Source organism: Dendrobates tinctorius, unplaced genomic scaffold (genome assembly GCF_039654945.1).
Source record: "Dendrobates tinctorius isolate UK_male_01 unplaced genomic scaffold, ASM3965494v1 ptg000584l, whole genome shotgun sequence".
Lineage (NCBI taxonomy): Eukaryota > Metazoa > Chordata > Amphibia > Anura > Dendrobatidae > Dendrobates > Dendrobates tinctorius.
In genome coordinates, this window is record NW_027362242.1 from 217,035 (window position 1) to 237,311 (window position 20,277).

The window sequence follows — 20,277 nt, forward strand, 5'->3', positions numbered from 1 at the left end:
GTAGCGGCCAATCCGCAGCGTGTGCACACAGCCTTAAAGCAAGACCTTTCATTTAGGGAGGGTAGTAGAGGGGGCGGTGTAGGAGCAGTGCTCCTCTGGCCTCTTTCCTAGTACTGAAGCGCGTTTGACCGTGAGGGGAGGGTGGCCTAACAAAAAAGGGGTTGGCCTATGCAAATTAAAAGCGCGTGGAGTGGAATCCTGGGGGAAAAAAAAAAAAAAAAAATCAGCCGCCTGCGCTTTTGTTATGCGCCCAGACTTGGTTTGAATGTCTTCCTCAGGGTGGTGTCTGTGTCATTCTCCACAATGGGTGCCTGTCTTAAGCCCTGTGGCCTTGCAAGCGGCAAACCATTTCTGGTTATCGCTTCTCGGCCTTTTGGCTAAGATCAAGTGTAGTATCTGTTCTTATCAGTTTAATATCTGATACGTCCCCTATCTGGGGACCATATATTAAATGGATTTTTAAAACAGGGAGATGGAAAAAGAGCTTGCTCACTTCACTCCACGTATCAGCCCAGTATGGCAGTTTCTCTGGGAATGGTGCACTCACTCTCTTAAGCGGTTTCCAAAGACAGATTGAATTGAAATCGGGATAAGCAAGTAGTGTTTTCAAAGCATGATTTGAATGCTTTTTTCCAATGTCGCCGCTCTGCAATTAGTTTTTCTTGGTCCAAGTTGCACATTTCCAATTCCTTAGCCTTGATTTAACTTGACCAACTCTTCTACTACTACTACTACTACTACTACTACTACTCTTATTCACCGCTATATGGGAGGCATTGCACTGTATTCAATGTGTCCGTAAAATAACGATCTATCTTGGCCTTTGCTGTTTGGTAGGTATAGGTGTGACAAGCTGCAGTAATGTGTTTGGCTTTGGATAGCTACATTTCTGCACACCCACCTGCTACAAGGCCTGCAGCCCCTTCGCCTCAGAACTTCCCCAGTCTTAATTCAAGCATTCAATTCCTACCACATCCCTCATGCAATGATATGTCGCTTCATTTTTGAAACATTGTCCCCCTCTTGTGGCCTTCCAACTTTGAAATTTACTGTTCAATTTTGAATTAATTCATATATGAATAAAATGGAAAAGCAACGATTTATCTGGCGAGTTATTTGAATGTTCTGCCTACGTCCACCTGTCTGACAGACGGACGGTATTCTAGTGGCTTGTAGCAGCAGCAGCAGCAGCTAGGTGCGCTGCTTGCCTGCAGTAAATAGGATGTGTCCATCCATGGAACACTGTGATAGGAATCATGCCATTCATAGCACACAATGCTTGGATGTGTTCGACCACGTCTCACAATGGGACCACGTGTCACAATGGGCAGCCCACAGTCTGTAGCAGCTGCGCAGTAGTATTCAGCTTCAGTCTGCTGAGTGAGCCTGAGCAGACAGGTGGGCCATGCTCGCCTCCTGGTTACAATATCTGGCACCAGGAGAGTTAGGCCACGTTCACACGCTGCGGATTCCGCTGCGGATTAATCCGCACGGATTTAGCAAAAACCGCAGATAATCCGCAGGTCCAAAGACCTGCGGATTATCTGCGGTTTTGCCTGCGGTTTGGTCCTGCGGATTCACTATCTCCACAATGGTGGAGATAGGAACCCGCAGCGTTTTCCACAGAAAGAATTGACATGCAATTCTTTCTGCGGATTCAAAACCGCAGCAAATCCGCGCGGTTTTTTCCGCAGCGTCGGCACAGCGTTTTTTTTTACCCATTCAAATGAATGGTACTGTACACCGCAGCTAAAACTGCTGCGTGTCTGTAGCGGCCAATCCGCAGCGTGTGCACACAGCCTTAAAGCAAGACCTTTCATTTAGGGAGGGTAGTAGAGGGGGCGGTGTAGGAGCAGTGCTCCTCTGGCCTCTTTCCTAGTACTGAAGCGCGTTTGACCGTGAGGGGAGGGTGGCCTAACAAAAAAGGGGTTGGCCTATGCAAATTAAAAGCGCGTGGAGTGGAATCCTGGGGGAAAAAAAAAAAAAAAAAATCAGCCGCCTGCGCTTTTGTTATGCGCCCAGACTTGGTTTGAATGTCTTCCTCAGGGTGGTGTCTGTGTCATTCTCCACAATGGGTGCCTGTCTTAAGCCCTGTGGCCTTGCAAGCGGCAAACCATTTCTGGTTATCGCTTCTCGGCCTTTTGGCTAAGATCAAGTGTAGTATCTGTTCTTATCAGTTTAATATCTGATACGTCCCCTATCTGGGGACCATATATTAAATGGATTTTTAGAACAGGGAGATGGAAAAAGAGCTTGCTCACTTCACTCCACGTATCAGCCCAGTATGGCAGTTTCTCTGGGAATGGTGCACTCACTCTCTTAAGCGGTTTCCAAAGACAGATTGAATTGAAATCGGGATAAGCAAGTAGTGTTTTCAAAGCATGATTTGAATGCTTTTTTCCAATGTCGCCGCTCTGCAATTAGTTTTTCTTGGTCCAAGTTGCACATTTCCAATTCCTTAGCCTTGATTTAACTTGACCAACTCTTCTACTACTACTACTACTACTACTACTACTACTCTTATTCACCGCTATATGGGAGGCATTGCACTGTATTCAATGTGTCCGTAAAATAACGATCTATCTTGGCCTTTGCTGTTTGGTAGGTATAGGTGTGACAAGCTGCAGTAATGTGTTTGGCTTTGGATAGCTACATTTCTGCACACCCACCTGCTACAAGGCCTGCAGCCCCTTCGCCTCAGAACTTCCCCAGTCTTAATTCAAGCATTCAATTCCTACCACATCCCTCATGCAATGATATGTCGCTTCATTTTTGAAACATTGTCCCCCTCTTGTGGCCTTCCAACTTTGAAATTTACTGTTCAATTTTGAATTAATTCATATATGAATAAAATGGAAAAGCAACGATTTATCTGGCGAGTTATTTGAATGTTCTGCCTACGTCCACCTGTCTGACAGACGGACGGTATTCTAGTGGCTTGTAGCAGCAGCAGCAGCAGCTAGGTGCGCTGCTTGCCTGCAGTAAATAGGATGTGTCCATCCATGGAACACTGTGATAGGAATCATGCCATTCATAGCACACAATGCTTGGATGTGTTCGACCACGTCTCACAATGGGACCACGTGTCACAATGGGCAGCCCACAGTCTGTAGCAGCTGCGCAGTAGTATTCAGCTTCAGTCTGCTGAGTGAGCCTGAGCAGACAGGTGGGCCATGCTCGCCTCCTGGTTACAATATCTGGCACCAGGAGAGTTAGGCCACGTTCACACGCTGCGGATTCCGCTGCGGATTAATCCGCACGGATTTAGCAAAAACCGCAGATAATCCGCAGGTCCAAAGACCTGCGGATTATCTGCGGTTTTGCCTGCGGTTTGGTCCTGCGGATTCACTATCTCCACAATGGTGGAGATAGGAACCCGCAGCGTTTTCCACAGAAAGAATTGACATGCAATTCTTTCTGCGGATTCAAAACCGCAGCAAATCCGCGCGGTTTTTTCCGCAGCGTCGGCACAGCGTTTTTTTTTACCCATTCAAATGAATGGTACTGTACACCGCAGCTAAAACTGCTGCGTGTCTGTAGCGGCCAATCCGCAGCGTGTGCACACAGCCTTAAAGCAAGACCTTTCATTTAGGGAGGGTAGTAGAGGGGGCGGTGTAGGAGCAGTGCTCCTCTGGCCTCTTTCCTAGTACTGAAGCGCGTTTGACCGTGAGGGGAGGGTGGCCTAACAAAAAAGGGGTTGGCCTATGCAAATTAAAAGCGCGTGGAGTGGAATCCTGGGGGAAAAAAAAAAAAAAAAAATCAGCCGCCTGCGCTTTTGTTATGCGCCCAGACTTGGTTTGAATGTCTTCCTCAGGGTGGTGTCTGTGTCATTCTCCACAATGGGTGCCTGTCTTAAGCCCTGTGGCCTTGCAAGCGGCAAACCATTTCTGGTTATCGCTTCTCGGCCTTTTGGCTAAGATCAAGTGTAGTATCTGTTCTTATCAGTTTAATATCTGATACGTCCCCTATCTGGGGACCATATATTAAATGGATTTTTAGAACAGGGAGATGGAAAAAGAGCTTGCTCACTTCACTCCACGTATCAGCCCAGTATGGCAGTTTCTCTGGGAATGGTGCACTCACTCTCTTAAGCGGTTTCCAAAGACAGATTGAATTGAAATCGGGATAAGCAAGTAGTGTTTTCAAAGCATGATTTGAATGCTTTTTTCCAATGTCGCCGCTCTGCAATTAGTTTTTCTTGGTCCAAGTTGCACATTTCCAATTCCTTAGCCTTGATTTAACTTGACCAACTCTTCTACTACTACTACTACTACTACTACTACTACTCTTATTCACCGCTATATGGGAGGCATTGCACTGTATTCAATGTGTCCGTAAAATAACGATCTATCTTGGCCTTTGCTGTTTGGTAGGTATAGGTGTGACAAGCTGCAGTAATGTGTTTGGCTTTGGATAGCTACATTTCTGCACACCCACCTGCTACAAGGCCTGCAGCCCCTTCGCCTCAGAACTTCCCCAGTCTTAATTCAAGCATTCAATTCCTACCACATCCCTCATGCAATGATATGTCGCTTCATTTTTGAAACATTGTCCCCCTCTTGTGGCCTTCCAACTTTGAAATTTACTGTTCAATTTTGAATTAATTCATATATGAATAAAATGGAAAAGCAACGATTTATCTGGCGAGTTATTTGAATGTTCTGCCTACGTCCACCTGTCTGACAGACGGACGGTATTCTAGTGGCTTGTAGCAGCAGCAGCAGCAGCTAGGTGCGCTGCTTGCCTGCAGTAAATAGGATGTGTCCATCCATGGAACACTGTGATAGGAATCATGCCATTCATAGCACACAATGCTTGGATGTGTTCGACCACGTCTCACAATGGGACCACGTGTCACAATGGGCAGCCCACAGTCTGTAGCAGCTGCGCAGTAGTATTCAGCTTCAGTCTGCTGAGTGAGCCTGAGCAGACAGGTGGGCCATGCTCGCCTCCTGGTTACAATATCTGGCACCAGGAGAGTTAGGCCACGTTCACACGCTGCGGATTCCGCTGCGGATTAATCCGCACGGATTTAGCAAAAACCGCAGATAATCCGCAGGTCCAAAGACCTGCGGATTATCTGCGGTTTTGCCTGCGGTTTGGTCCTGCGGATTCACTATCTCCACAATGGTGGAGATAGGAACCCGCAGCGTTTTCCACAGAAAGAATTGACATGCAATTCTTTCTGCGGATTCAAAACCGCAGCAAATCCGCGCGGTTTTTTCCGCAGCGTCGGCACAGCGTTTTTTTTTACCCATTCAAATGAATGGTACTGTACACCGCAGCTAAAACTGCTGCGTGTCTGTAGCGGCCAATCCGCAGCGTGTGCACACAGCCTTAAAGCAAGACCTTTCATTTAGGGAGGGTAGTAGAGGGGGCGGTGTAGGAGCAGTGCTCCTCTGGCCTCTTTCCTAGTACTGAAGCGCGTTTGACCGTGAGGGGAGGGTGGCCTAACAAAAAAGGGGTTGGCCTATGCAAATTAAAAGCGCGTGGAGTGGAATCCTGGGGGAAAAAAAAAAAAAAAAAATCAGCCGCCTGCGCTTTTGTTATGCGCCCAGACTTGGTTTGAATGTCTTCCTCAGGGTGGTGTCTGTGTCATTCTCCACAATGGGTGCCTGTCTTAAGCCCTGTGGCCTTGCAAGCGGCAAACCATTTCTGGTTATCGCTTCTCGGCCTTTTGGCTAAGATCAAGTGTAGTATCTGTTCTTATCAGTTTAATATCTGATACGTCCCCTATCTGGGGACCATATATTAAATGGATTTTTAGAACAGGGAGATGGAAAAAGAGCTTGCTCACTTCACTCCACGTATCAGCCCAGTATGGCAGTTTCTCTGGGAATGGTGCACTCACTCTCTTAAGCGGTTTCCAAAGACAGATTGAATTGAAATCGGGATAAGCAAGTAGTGTTTTCAAAGCATGATTTGAATGCTTTTTTCCAATGTCGCCGCTCTGCAATTAGTTTTTCTTGGTCCAAGTTGCACATTTCCAATTCCTTAGCCTTGATTTAACTTGACCAACTCTTCTACTACTACTACTACTACTACTACTACTACTCTTATTCACCGCTATATGGGAGGCATTGCACTGTATTCAATGTGTCCGTAAAATAACGATCTATCTTGGCCTTTGCTGTTTGGTAGGTATAGGTGTGACAAGCTGCAGTAATGTGTTTGGCTTTGGATAGCTACATTTCTGCACACCCACCTGCTACAAGGCCTGCAGCCCCTTCGCCTCAGAACTTCCCCAGTCTTAATTCAAGCATTCAATTCCTACCACATCCCTCATGCAATGATATGTCGCTTCATTTTTGAAACATTGTCCCCCTCTTGTGGCCTTCCAACTTTGAAATTTACTGTTCAATTTTGAATTAATTCATATATGAATAAAATGGAAAAGCAACGATTTATCTGGCGAGTTATTTGAATGTTCTGCCTACGTCCACCTGTCTGACAGACGGACGGTATTCTAGTGGCTTGTAGCAGCAGCAGCAGCAGCTAGGTGCGCTGCTTGCCTGCAGTAAATAGGATGTGTCCATCCATGGAACACTGTGATAGGAATCATGCCATTCATAGCACACAATGCTTGGATGTGTTCGACCACGTCTCACAATGGGACCACGTGTCACAATGGGCAGCCCACAGTCTGTAGCAGCTGCGCAGTAGTATTCAGCTTCAGTCTGCTGAGTGAGCCTGAGCAGACAGGTGGGCCATGCTCGCCTCCTGGTTACAATATCTGGCACCAGGAGAGTTAGGCCACGTTCACACGCTGCGGATTCCGCTGCGGATTAATCCGCACGGATTTAGCAAAAACCGCAGATAATCCGCAGGTCCAAAGACCTGCGGATTATCTGCGGTTTTGCCTGCGGTTTGGTCCTGCGGATTCACTATCTCCACAATGGTGGAGATAGGAACCCGCAGCGTTTTCCACAGAAAGAATTGACATGCAATTCTTTCTGCGGATTCAAAACCGCAGCAAATCCGCGCGGTTTTTTCCGCAGCGTCGGCACAGCGTTTTTTTTTACCCATTCAAATGAATGGTACTGTACACCGCAGCTAAAACTGCTGCGTGTCTGTAGCGGCCAATCCGCAGCGTGTGCACACAGCCTTAAAGCAAGACCTTTCATTTAGGGAGGGTAGTAGAGGGGGCGGTGTAGGAGCAGTGCTCCTCTGGCCTCTTTCCTAGTACTGAAGCGCGTTTGACCGTGAGGGGAGGGTGGCCTAACAAAAAAGGGGTTGGCCTATGCAAATTAAAAGCGCGTGGAGTGGAATCCTGGGGGAAAAAAAAAAAAAAAAAATCAGCCGCCTGCGCTTTTGTTATGCGCCCAGACTTGGTTTGAATGTCTTCCTCAGGGTGGTGTCTGTGTCATTCTCCACAATGGGTGCCTGTCTTAAGCCCTGTGGCCTTGCAAGCGGCAAACCATTTCTGGTTATCGCTTCTCGGCCTTTTGGCTAAGATCAAGTGTAGTATCTGTTCTTATCAGTTTAATATCTGATACGTCCCCTATCTGGGGACCATATATTAAATGGATTTTTAGAACAGGGAGATGGAAAAAGAGCTTGCTCACTTCACTCCACGTATCAGCCCAGTATGGCAGTTTCTCTGGGAATGGTGCACTCACTCTCTTAAGCGGTTTCCAAAGACAGATTGAATTGAAATCGGGATAAGCAAGTAGTGTTTTCAAAGCATGATTTGAATGCTTTTTTCCAATGTCGCCGCTCTGCAATTAGTTTTTCTTGGTCCAAGTTGCACATTTCCAATTCCTTAGCCTTGATTTAACTTGACCAACTCTTCTACTACTACTACTACTACTACTACTACTACTCTTATTCACCGCTATATGGGAGGCATTGCACTGTATTCAATGTGTCCGTAAAATAACGATCTATCTTGGCCTTTGCTGTTTGGTAGGTATAGGTGTGACAAGCTGCAGTAATGTGTTTGGCTTTGGATAGCTACATTTCTGCACACCCACCTGCTACAAGGCCTGCAGCCCCTTCGCCTCAGAACTTCCCCAGTCTTAATTCAAGCATTCAATTCCTACCACATCCCTCATGCAATGATATGTCGCTTCATTTTTGAAACATTGTCCCCCTCTTGTGGCCTTCCAACTTTGAAATTTACTGTTCAATTTTGAATTAATTCATATATGAATAAAATGGAAAAGCAACGATTTATCTGGCGAGTTATTTGAATGTTCTGCCTACGTCCACCTGTCTGACAGACGGACGGTATTCTAGTGGCTTGTAGCAGCAGCAGCAGCAGCTAGGTGCGCTGCTTGCCTGCAGTAAATAGGATGTGTCCATCCATGGAACACTGTGATAGGAATCATGCCATTCATAGCACACAATGCTTGGATGTGTTCGACCACGTCTCACAATGGGACCACGTGTCACAATGGGCAGCCCACAGTCTGTAGCAGCTGCGCAGTAGTATTCAGCTTCAGTCTGCTGAGTGAGCCTGAGCAGACAGGTGGGCCATGCTCGCCTCCTGGTTACAATATCTGGCACCAGGAGAGTTAGGCCACGTTCACACGCTGCGGATTCCGCTGCGGATTAATCCGCACGGATTTAGCAAAAACCGCAGATAATCCGCAGGTCCAAAGACCTGCGGATTATCTGCGGTTTTGCCTGCGGTTTGGTCCTGCGGATTCACTATCTCCACAATGGTGGAGATAGGAACCCGCAGCGTTTTCCACAGAAAGAATTGACATGCAATTCTTTCTGCGGATTCAAAACCGCAGCAAATCCGCGCGGTTTTTTCCGCAGCGTCGGCACAGCGTTTTTTTTTACCCATTCAAATGAATGGTACTGTACACCGCAGCTAAAACTGCTGCGTGTCTGTAGCGGCCAATCCGCAGCGTGTGCACACAGCCTTAAAGCAAGACCTTTCATTTAGGGAGGGTAGTAGAGGGGGCGGTGTAGGAGCAGTGCTCCTCTGGCCTCTTTCCTAGTACTGAAGCGCGTTTGACCGTGAGGGGAGGGTGGCCTAACAAAAAAGGGGTTGGCCTATGCAAATTAAAAGCGCGTGGAGTGGAATCCTGGGGGAAAAAAAAAAAAAAAAAATCAGCCGCCTGCGCTTTTGTTATGCGCCCAGACTTGGTTTGAATGTCTTCCTCAGGGTGGTGTCTGTGTCATTCTCCACAATGGGTGCCTGTCTTAAGCCCTGTGGCCTTGCAAGCGGCAAACCATTTCTGGTTATCGCTTCTCGGCCTTTTGGCTAAGATCAAGTGTAGATCTTGGCTAGGAGAGTCTGTGTTTTTTGTCCTTCTCAGCACTGCAGCTTTTGCTGCTTTTGCTTTGAGAGGGGACTTTGCAGACACGAGCAGCGATGGTTAGAATTCGCTTTGCTGAGCCTGGGGAAACCCGGGTAAAGCATGGTATCCGGATCGATATAGATGCCGGACATGAAGATGATTTTCCCTTGGGATTTTTTGTGAACAACGTTCTTTTTGGAGTTCTGAAGCTGAGAAAAGAGGAGATTCTGTGTTTGCAGCAGTTCAGATCCAAATTTACTCTTGTTCTTTCTTGTATTTCAGCTTGCAACAATCTCTATGGGACACTGAAGCAGAACGTGGAGAACACTGTGCTGGATGGGCTGACCTTCACCATCCTGTATTCAGATGAGGAGCTGCCTCTCACCCTGATGATGTATAACCCTCATGTGCCTCTGGAGCTGATCTGCATATTTTTGAATAAACATTGTAAGGTATGTAGACCTCCTACCAAGGTCATGAATGAGGTTGGGCTGTGGACAGGAAAGTATAGATTTATGGTAAAGTTCTCAGAAAGCATGGATGAGCCAGGAGGAATTCATTATCCCCCCTGTAACTTTTCCATAGGGAAGGAGAGAGGTTTTCTCTTCTTCCCTAATGCTCCCAGGTTCTGCAGGCACTGCTGGGTGTATGGCCATACACAGGCAGACTGCCCTGCTGGAAGCCAGGTGGTGTGTAGAAAGTGTGGTGAGGTCGGTCATCCTAGTAGCCAGTGCACAAATGAGATTGTGTGTAACCTGTGTGGGGTAGGGGGTCATGCCTTTAAGGACTGTAACCTTAGACCCAGCACATATGCAGGAGCTGCTAGGAGGAATTTTGTAATGCCTGACCCAGATCACCTTGTGGATTTCGTGGAGGAAATGACTGAAGAGGAGAAGGCTGAGAGAAAGCAGCTGGAAGCTGAATATAAGGAGCAGAGAGAGAAGTTTCAGAAAGAGCACAAGGAGAGATTAGAGCAACGTGTCAGAGACAGGATAGTGAATAGGATTCTGGCTGAGGAGAAAAGTGCTGAGTCACTATCTGTGAGAACACACAAGCCTGAAGCCGTTCAGAGAGAGATTCCACAGACAGCTAGTGAAGAAAAGGTGGGGGCCCCTGGCAGGAGCAGTGTGTCTGCTGAGGAGAGAAGTGCTGAGTCATTGCCTGTGATTACACACAAGCCTGCAGCCGAGCAGAGAGAAGTTTCCACTGAAAAAAAGGTGGGGGCTGCTAGCAGGAGCGAGGCAAGCTCTGAGAGGAGAGTTCAGGAAGAGGTCACAGACACTGACGACGCCACCTGGACTACAGTGCAGAGGCAGACCAGGAAGAGCAGACTGAGCTCTGTGCAGAAAGTACATGGAAAGGAAAAAAGGCAGGACTATGCAAAGCAGGAAGCAAAGACTTCTGGGATGAGCAGAAGCACAAGATCTAGTGCAAGAAAGAAGCCCAGCTTTGAAGTGCTGCAGCAGCTGTCTGAAGACCAGGAGAATGTGGATGACAATAAGGAAGAGGTGACAGAAGATATCCCTGACATGACTGTCACATTGCAAGGGGAAGAAGGGGAGTCAGCCAGCCTGTCTAAAACCCCCAAGATGGAATGGAGTGAAGACTCCTCGGAGTCTGAAGATGAAGGTGGTCAGGGTGACTTTGACCAGAGTGAGGAAGAATCTGCAGATGACACAATTGTCAAACTGGTGAAACTGAGCCCCTCATCATCCTGTACCAGCGCTGGTAGCCGCAGCTCTACAAGAAGCTACCCAACAGTCACAGAACCCCAAGGTGTCCGTTTTTTAGGGGAAGACTTGGGGTACACCGTTTGCACATCCGGTGTTACCCCTCAAGACGGGAAAGGCTGAAGACCAGATGGGGCTGTGGTCGTGATCTTCCTAAAAACCTGGAGAGATGGGTTCCCAACCTGCTCAGTTGGCAATATCGTCACTGAACGTGCGACTCATAAAGTCGGCACAAAGGAGGGCCTTTATTTTAGATTATTTGGGAACCCTTAAGGACGATGTTTACTGCATTCAGGAATGCGGAATTTCTGACTCCCTGGATGACAGTGTGTGGCCACATGGCCAATGTATTTGGTCTGGTTCAGTTATTAATAAAAATAGTGGTGTTGGAATTTTAATTGCTAATAAAAATATTAAAATTGAATGTTATACAGTTATAGAGCCAGGAAGGTGTGTTATGTGTGAGATTACTTGTAGAGGGTGGAGGGTTAAGATTGTGAATGTGTATGCTTCGGTTGATAAAGAAGAGCGATTGGAACTTTTTGAGAAATTGTCTTTTTTTCTGCATGGGAGAATACCTGTTGTTTTTGTTGGTGATTTTAATTGTGTCACTGAAGGTGTGCATGTGGATGTCACTGGGAAAAAGTTGAGGGGTCTGATTGAGGATTTTTCGTTTGTTGATGCTGCAGAGTTTTTCTTGGGAAAACCTCCTCCCGTCACTTACAAAGCTGATAGGGGGGGCATTGAATCGAGAATTGACCGTGTTTTGTTGTCAACTAACATTGTCTGTAAGCATTTTCAACAGGAAGATGTTCCTTTTTCTGATCATGTTATTTTGCGTGCGCGTTTGGAAGGTAAGGTGTCTTTTGCGCATGGTCGTGGTGTATGGAAGCTAAATGTACGTCTGTTAGATGATGAACGGATCATGATTGCCTTTAGAAGGATGTATGCGAAGTGGAAACATAGAAAAAAAGATTTTGTGAATGTGTTGGAATGGTGGGACTGGATGAAGAAGGAAATAGGTTTTTTCTTTAAGAAGTGGGGAAGGAAAAAAGGTATATATAATAGAGAAAAATTTAACGAATTGGGTATGAGATTAGAATGGCTGAGAAAACTGAGTATGATTGGAGTTGAGGTGGATGATTTGATGTGTCAGGTCAAGAATGAGATTAAGAAGTTTATGAATGAGAAAGGTAAGGAGATGATATATAGGTCTAAGATTGAGCATTTGGAAAAGAATGAGAAGTGTACTAGGTTTTTCTTTAAAAAAACTTTTGGTAAGAAAGTTGATATGGATGAGGTGATGAATGGGAATGGTGTGTGTGTGTATGGTGAGGATGTGATGAATGTGGTTGAATTGTTTTATAAGGAGTTGTATGGTGCCAAATGGTTGGATGAAGGTTTGATGGCTGAAATGTTGGGTAAATTGGAAGGTCGGCTAACTGAGGATGAGAGTGAGTTGATGGATGATGAAATTGTGTTGGATGAAGTGAAGAAGGTCGTAATGTCTGCAGGTAAGAATAAAACGCCTGGGAAAGATGGGTTGCCTATAGAGCTGTATGTGAAAGAGTGGGATACTATGGGAAATGATTTGTTGGAAGTATGTAAGTATATGTTTGATAACAATGTACTGTGTGAATCAATGAGAGAAGGAGTGGTTGTATTGATTCACAAGAAGGGAGACCGGAAGGACTTGGGAAATTGGAGGCCGATCACCCTTCTGAATGCTGATTATAAGGTTTTCAGTAAGTTGTTAGCAAACAGGATGAGAGATATGATTGGGAAAGTAATTGGTGAGGATCAGGTGTGTGCCATACCTGGAAGAACGATGAATGAAAATTTAGTGTTGTTAAGGGATGTGATTGGTGACTGTTTGGGCCGCAAGCTGAAATGTATGGTTTTTTCTGTGGATTTTGAAAAAGCATTTGATAGGGTGTCGCACATCTTTATGTTTAATGTCTTAGCGAAAATGGGTTTTTCTAGGAATTTTGTGAGTTGTGTGAGAAGCCTGTATTGCAATGTATCAAGTGAAATTTTGGTGAATGGATTTTTGAGTAACAAGGTTAAGGTAACGTCTGGTGTGAGACAAGGGTGTCCTATGTCACCCATTTTATTTATAAGTGTGATTGAGGTTCTTTTGTGTATGATAAGGAGTGACAAGTTTATGAAAGGTGTTTTGATTCCTGGAAGTGGTGGGAAAGATCTGAGAATATTGGGATATATGGATGATGTGGTCATTGTGAGTGAAAATATGGCTGCAATGAATAGGGCAAAGTACTTATTGAATATGTTTTCCAGGGCCTCAGCCTTTAAAATTAATTGGGCTAAATGCTCCTTTAAATGCTTTGGTGATAACAGCATTAAATTGGATGAGGTTAAATGTGAAGATGGAGCTATTAAGGTACTGGGAATTAAATTCAATAACAACTTAAAGGGGAATGAAAGTTGGGACGACTGCGGAAAGAGAATAGCACAAAAATTAAATTTCTGGAAGTTGAGGGAGCTGACATTGACAGGGAAGATTTTGATTATCAAAGCAGTGGTGCTTCCGATTTTGCTTTTTGTTGCCAATGTGTACCCCTCGGCTTCTAGAAAAATTAAAAAAACTGAAAAAATTATTTTTACTTTCCTCTGGGGGAGTCGAATGGAAAAGTTAAAAAGAGAGCATGTGTATAAGATGTGTGTGAATGGTGGTTTAGATTTTCCAAATATTGATTTTTTTCTAGGGGTAAGTTATATCAAAATGCTGGTGATTTGTATGGGTAAGGGGAACAAATGTGCTTGTATGGTAAGATACTCCGCTGGTTGGATGTTTTACAAGTTGAATTGGATCAAAAGAGATGCTACAGTACCTGTTGCTTTCAGGTGCCCGCTGTGGTATGAAAGAGTGGAGAAAGTCATTAGGAAGTACGATCTGATGGATCAGAGTATGATTGACTTTGTAAACAAGAAAAAGATCATTAAAATGGTGAGACATAGAGAGATGGTGTGTAATATTGATGGCTTGAGAGGGGAGGATGTGCCAAATATGTGGAAAAAGTTGGGAACGCAAGGTATGTCCAATAGACAGAAAGATATTGCATGGATGGTTCTGCATGACATACTACCTATAAGGGATGTGCAGAAGAGGAGAGATCTGATTAAGACTGATGTGTGTCCAAGAGATGGATGTGGTTCAAGAGAGATTGTCAGACATATGCTGTGGGATTGTGAATTTGCTTATGATGTGTGGAGAGGAATGAGCACGCTGTGTAATGGATTGGCAGGTGTGACTTTTGTCAATTGGAAGGTTGCAATGTTTGGAATGGGAGCCTGTAATAGCTTGAAAGATAGAGTGTTATGGTTATTGACTGTGTGTGTAATGGAAAGCCTATGGGACGCAAGGAATCTGCTAGTTTTTAAAAGGAAAAAGATGACAGTTAATGAAGTTTTAAAACTGATTTTGTCTCGTATGTATGTCATCTACCTATGGGACAAGAAACGTGGTGCCATCGATGCGGAAGGGGTATGGAAGTTTAAGAAATGGAGATTCCTGGTAAAGTATAGATAAATAGAGGTTTTTGGTAAGGTATTAATAAATGGTTTAACATGTTTTTTTTTCCTTTAGCTTAAATTGTTAATTATGTGTTGTATTGCTTGGTTTCAATTCAATCTTTTTAACCTGAGGTTAAAATTAAAAAACTTTTTATATAAAACGCCATGATATGATGAGAGGTTACATACCGGAAAGAGCTTTAAGTAGCTAACTTGATGGTGGAAATTACAACCGATCTGACATGGTAAAAAAAAAAAAAAAAAAAAAAAAAAAAATCTGTTCTTATCAGTTTAATATCTGATACGTCCCCTATCTGGGGACCATATATTAAATGGATTTTTAGAACAGGGAGATGGAAAAAGAGCTTGCTCACTTCACTCCACGTATCAGCCCAGTATGGCAGTTTCTCTGGGAATGGTGCACTCACTCTCTTAAGCGGTTTCCAAAGACAGATTGAATTGAAATCGGGATAAGCAAGTAGTGTTTTCAAAGCATGATTTGAATGCTTTTTTCCAATGTCGCCGCTCTGCAATTAGTTTTTCTTGGTCCAAGTTGCACATTTCCAATTCCTTAGCCTTGATTTAACTTGACCAACTCTTCTACTACTACTACTACTACTACTACTACTACTCTTATTCACCGCTATATGGGAGGCATTGCACTGTATTCAATGTGTCCGTAAAATAACGATCTATCTTGGCCTTTGCTGTTTGGTAGGTATAGGTGTGACAAGCTGCAGTAATGTGTTTGGCTTTGGATAGCTACATTTCTGCACACCCACCTGCTACAAGGCCTGCAGCCCCTTCGCCTCAGAACTTCCCCAGTCTTAATTCAAGCATTCAATTCCTACCACATCCCTCATGCAATGATATGTCGCTTCATTTTTGAAACATTGTCCCCCTCTTGTGGCCTTCCAACTTTGAAATTTACTGTTCAATTTTGAATTAATTCATATATGAATAAAATGGAAAAGCAACGATTTATCTGGCGAGTTATTTGAATGTTCTGCCTACGTCCACCTGTCTGACAGACGGACGGTATTCTAGTGGCTTGTAGCAGCAGCAGCAGCAGCTAGGTGCGCTGCTTGCCTGCAGTAAATAGGATGTGTCCATCCATGGAACACTGTGATAGGAATCATGCCATTCATAGCACACAATGCTTGGATGTGTTCGACCACGTCTCACAATGGGACCACGTGTCACAATGGGCAGCCCACAGTCTGTAGCAGCTGCGCAGTAGTATTCAGCTTCAGTCTGCTGAGTGAGCCTGAGCAGACAGGTGGGCCATGCTCGCCTCCTGGTTACAATATCTGGCACCAGGAGAGTTAGGCCACGTTCACACGCTGCGGATTCCGCTGCGGATTAATCCGCACGGATTTAGCAAAAACCGCAGATAATCCGCAGGTCCAAAGACCTGCGGATTATCTGCGGTTTTGCCTGCGGTTTGGTCCTGCGGATTCACTATCTCCACAATGGTGGAGATAGGAACCCGCAGCGTTTTCCACAGAAAGAATTGACATGCAATTCTTTCTGCGGATTCAAAACCGCAGCAAATCCGCGCGGTTTTTTCCGCAGCGTCGGCACAGCGTTTTTTTTTACCCATTCAAATGAATGGTACTGTACACCGCAGCTAAAACTGCTGCGTGTCTGTAGCGGCCAATCCGCAGCGTGTGCACACAGCCTTAAAGCAAGACCTTTCATTTAGGGAGGGTAGTAGAGGGGGCGGTGTAGGAGCAGTGCTCCTCTGGCCTCTTTCCTAGTACTGAAGCGCGTTTGACCGTGAGGGGAGGGTGGCCTAACAAAAAAGGGGTTGGCCTATGCAAATTAAAAGCGCGTGGAGTGGAATCCTGGGGGAGAAAAAAAAAAAAAAAATCAGCCGCCTGCGCTTTTGTTATGCGCCCAGACTTGGTTTGAATGTCTTCCTCAGGGTGGTGTCTGTGTCATTCTCCACAATGGGTGCCTGTCTTAAGCCCTGTGGCCTTGCAAGCGGCAAACCATTTCTGGTTATCGCTTCTCGGCCTTTTGGCTAAGATCAAGTGTAGTATCTGTTCTTATCAGTTTAATATCTGATACGTCCCCTATCTGGGGACCATATATTAAATGGATTTTTAGAACAGGGAGATGGAAAAAGAGCTTGCTCACTTCACTCCACGTATCAGCCCAGTATGGCAGTTTCTCTGGGAATGGTGCACTCACTCTCTTAAGCGGTTTCCAAAGACAGATTGAATTGAAATCGGGATAAGCAAGTAGTGTTTTCAAAGCATGATTTGAATGCTTTTTTCCAATGTCGCCGCTCTGCAATTAGTTTTTCTTGGTCCAAGTTGCACATTTCCAATTCCTTAGCCTTGATTTAACTTGACCAACTCTTCTACTACTACTACTACTACTACTACTACTACTCTTATTCACCGCTATATGGGAGGCATTGCACTGTATTCAATGTGTCCGTAAAATAACGATCTATCTTGGCCTTTGCTGTTTGGTAGGTATAGGTGTGACAAGCTGCAGTAATGTGTTTGGCTTTGGATAGCTACATTTCTGCACACCCACCTGCTACAAGGCCTGCAGCCCCTTCGCCTCAGAACTTCCCCAGTCTTAATTCAAGCATTCAATTCCTACCACATCCCTCATGCAATGATATGTCGCTTCATTTTTGAAACATTGTCCCCCTCTTGTGGCCTTCCAACTTTGAAATTTACTGTTCAATTTTGAATTAATTCATATATGAATAAAATGGAAAAGCAACGATTTATCTGGCGAGTTATTTGAATGTTCTGCCTACGTCCACCTGTCTGACAGACGGACGGTATTCTAGTGGCTTGTAGCAGCAGCAGCAGCAGCTAGGTGCGCTGCTTGCCTGCAGTAAATAGGATGTGTCCATCCATGGAACACTGTGATAGGAATCATGCCATTCATAGCACACAATGCTTGGATGTGTTCGACCACGTCTCACAATGGGACCACGTGTCACAATGGGCAGCCCACAGTCTGTAGCAGCTGCGCAGTAGTATTCAGCTTCAGTCTGCTGAGTGAGCCTGAGCAGACAGGTGGGCCATGCTCGCCTCCTGGTTACAATATCTGGCACCAGGAGAGTTAGGCCACGTTCACACGCTGCGGATTCCGCTGCGGATTAATCCGCACGGATTTAGCAAAAACCGCAGATAATCCGCAGGTCCAAAGACCTGCGGATTATCTGCGGTTTTGCCTGCGGTTTGGTCCTGCGGATTCACTATCTCCACAATGGTGGAGATAGGAACCCGCAGCGTTTTCCACAGAAAGAATTGACATGCAATTCTTTCTGCGGATTCAAAACCGCAGCAAATCCGCGCGGTTTTTTCCGCAGCGTCGGCACAGCGTTTTTTTTTACCCATTCAAATGAATGGTACTGTACACCGCAGCTAAAACTGCTGCGTGTCTGTAGCGGCCAATCCGCAGCGTGTGCACACAGCCTTAAAGCAAGACCTTTCATTTAGGGAGGGTAGTAGAGGGGGCGGTGTAGGAGCAGTGCTCCTCTGGCCTCTTTCCTAGTACTGAAGCGCGTTTGACCGTGAGGGGAGGGTGGCCTAACAAAAAAGGGGTTGGCCTATGCAAATTAAAAGCGCGTGGAGTGGAATCCTGGGGGAAAAAAAAAAAAAAAAAATCAGCCGCCTGCGCTTTTGTTATGCGCCCAGACTTGGTTTGAATGTCTTCCTCAGGGTGGTGTCTGTGTCATTCTCCACAATGGGTGCCTGTCTTAAGCCCTGTGGCCTTGCAAGCGGCAAACCATTTCTGGTTATCGCTTCTCGGCCTTTTGGCTAAGATCAAGTGTAGTATCTGTTCTTATCAGTTTAATATCTGATACGTCCCCTATCTGGGGACCATATATTAAATGGATTTTTAGAACAGGGAGATGGAAAAAGAGCTTGCTCACTTCACTCCACGTATCAGCCCAGTATGGCAGTTTCTCTGGGAATGGTGCACTCACTCTCTTAAGCGGTTTCCAAAGACAGATTGAATTGAAATCGGGATAAGCAAGTAGTGTTTTCAAAGCATGATTTGAATGCTTTTTTCCAATGTCGCCGCTCTGCAATTAGTTTTTCTTGGTCCAAGTTGCACATTTCCAATTCCTTAGCCTTGATTTAACTTGACCAACTCTTCTACTACTACTACTACTACTACTACTACTACTACTACTCTTATTCACCGCTATATGGGAGGCATTGCACTGTATTCAATGTGTCCGTAAAATAACGATCTATCTTGGCCTTTGCTGTTTGGTAGGTATAGGTGTGACAAGCTGCAGTAATGTGTTTGGCTTTGGATAGCTACATTTCTGCACACCCACCTGCTACAAGGCCTGCAGCCCCTTCGCCTCAGAACTTCCCCAGTCTTAATTCAAGCATTCAATTCCTACCACATCCCTCATGCAATGATATGTCGCTTCATTTTTGAAACATTGTCCCCCTCTTGTGGCCTTCCAACTTTGAAATTTACTGTTCAATTTTGAATTAATTCATATATGAATAAAATGGAAAAGCAACGATTTATCTGGCGAGTTATTTGAATGTTCTGCCTACGTCCACCTGTCTGACAGACGGACGGTATTCTAGTGGCTTGTAGCAGCAGCAGCAGCAGCTAGGTGCGCTGCTTGCCTGCAGTAAATAGGATGTGTCCATCCATGGAACACTGTGATAGGAATCATGCCATTCATAGCACACAATGCTTGGATGTGTTCGACCACGTCTCACAATGGGACCACGTGTCACAATGGGCAGCCCACAGTCTGTAGCAGCTGCGCAGTAGTATTCAGCTTCAGTCTGCTGAGTGAGCCTGAGCAGACAGGTGGGCCATGCTCGCCTCCTGGTTACAATATCTGGCACCAGGAGAGTTAGGCCACGTTCACACGCTGCGGATTCCGCTGCGGATTAATCCGCACGGATTTAGCAAAAACCGCAGATAATCCGCAGGTCCAAAGACCTGCGGATTATCTGCGGTTTTGCCTGCGGTTTGGTCCTGCGGATTCACTATCTCCACAATGGTGGAGATAGGAACCCGCAGCGTTTTCCACAGAAAGAATTGACATGCAATTCTTTCTGCGGATTCAAAACCGCAGCAAATCCGCGCGGTTTTTTCCGCAGCGTCGGCACAGCGTTTTTTTTTACCCATTCAAATGAATGGTACTGTACACCGCAGCTAAAACTGCTGCGTGTCTGTAGCGGCCAATCCGCAGCGTGTGCACACAGCCTTAAAGCAAGACCTTTCATTTAGGGAGGGTAGTAGAGGGGGCGGTGTAGGAGCAGTGCTCCTCTGGCCTCTTTCCTAGTACTGAAGCGCGTTTGACCGTGAGGGGAGGGTGGCCTAACAAAAAAGGGGTTGGCCTATGCAAATTAAAAGCGCGTGGAGTGGAATCCTGGGGGAAAAAAAAAAAAAAAAAATCAGCCGCCTGCGCTTTTGTTATGCGCCCAGACTTGGTTTGAATGTCTTCCTCAGGGTGGTGTCTGTGTCATTCTCCACAATGGGTGCCTGTCTTAAGCCCTGTGGCCTTGCAAGCGGCAAACCATTTCTGGTTATCGCTTCTCGGCCTTTTGGCTAAGATCAAGTGCTTTATTGCAGGAGATCTTGGTCGAAGGGCACTCGGGTACCCCTCTCCTTGGCCTGGCGGGATCGTCCACTTCGGTGGGCTTCACCCGCCTGTTGCTATTGGGGGGAGGGCTTAGTCCCAGGGTAACGAGTTGCGATCCCCCAGCTCCCAGTTGGTTTTTGTCTACAAAACACTGGGA

General features: G+C 45.6%; 8 non-coding genes across 8 annotated transcripts; all 8 read left to right on the forward strand.

The window, feature by feature from the left end:
* The first annotated feature begins 357 nt into the window (after window positions 1–357).
* LOC141078651 (U2 spliceosomal RNA) lies at window positions 358–548 on the forward strand. Its single transcript, XR_012228036.1, has one exon. It is a non-coding gene; the product is annotated as a U2 spliceosomal RNA (small nuclear RNA).
* Window positions 549–2,125: 1,577 nt separating this feature from the next.
* On the forward strand, window positions 2,126–2,316 carry LOC141078616 (U2 spliceosomal RNA). The gene has a single exon (XR_012228004.1). It is a non-coding gene; the product is annotated as a U2 spliceosomal RNA (small nuclear RNA).
* Window positions 2,317–3,893: 1,577 nt separating this feature from the next.
* On the forward strand, window positions 3,894–4,084 carry LOC141078617 (U2 spliceosomal RNA). The gene has a single exon (XR_012228005.1). It is a non-coding gene; the product is annotated as a U2 spliceosomal RNA (small nuclear RNA).
* Window positions 4,085–5,661: 1,577 nt separating this feature from the next.
* On the forward strand, window positions 5,662–5,852 carry LOC141078619 (U2 spliceosomal RNA). Its single transcript, XR_012228006.1, has one exon. It is a non-coding gene; the product is annotated as a U2 spliceosomal RNA (small nuclear RNA).
* Window positions 5,853–7,429: 1,577 nt separating this feature from the next.
* LOC141078620 (U2 spliceosomal RNA) lies at window positions 7,430–7,620 on the forward strand. The gene has a single exon (XR_012228007.1). It is a non-coding gene; the product is annotated as a U2 spliceosomal RNA (small nuclear RNA).
* A 7,133-nt stretch (window positions 7,621–14,753) lies between these two features.
* LOC141078671 (U2 spliceosomal RNA) lies at window positions 14,754–14,947 on the forward strand. Its single transcript, XR_012228054.1, has one exon. It is a non-coding gene; the product is annotated as a U2 spliceosomal RNA (small nuclear RNA).
* Window positions 14,948–16,524: 1,577 nt separating this feature from the next.
* On the forward strand, window positions 16,525–16,715 carry LOC141078621 (U2 spliceosomal RNA). Its single transcript, XR_012228008.1, has one exon. It is a non-coding gene; the product is annotated as a U2 spliceosomal RNA (small nuclear RNA).
* Window positions 16,716–18,292: 1,577 nt separating this feature from the next.
* On the forward strand, window positions 18,293–18,483 carry LOC141078623 (U2 spliceosomal RNA). The gene has a single exon (XR_012228010.1). It is a non-coding gene; the product is annotated as a U2 spliceosomal RNA (small nuclear RNA).
* Window positions 18,484–20,277: the final 1,794 nt, after the last annotated feature.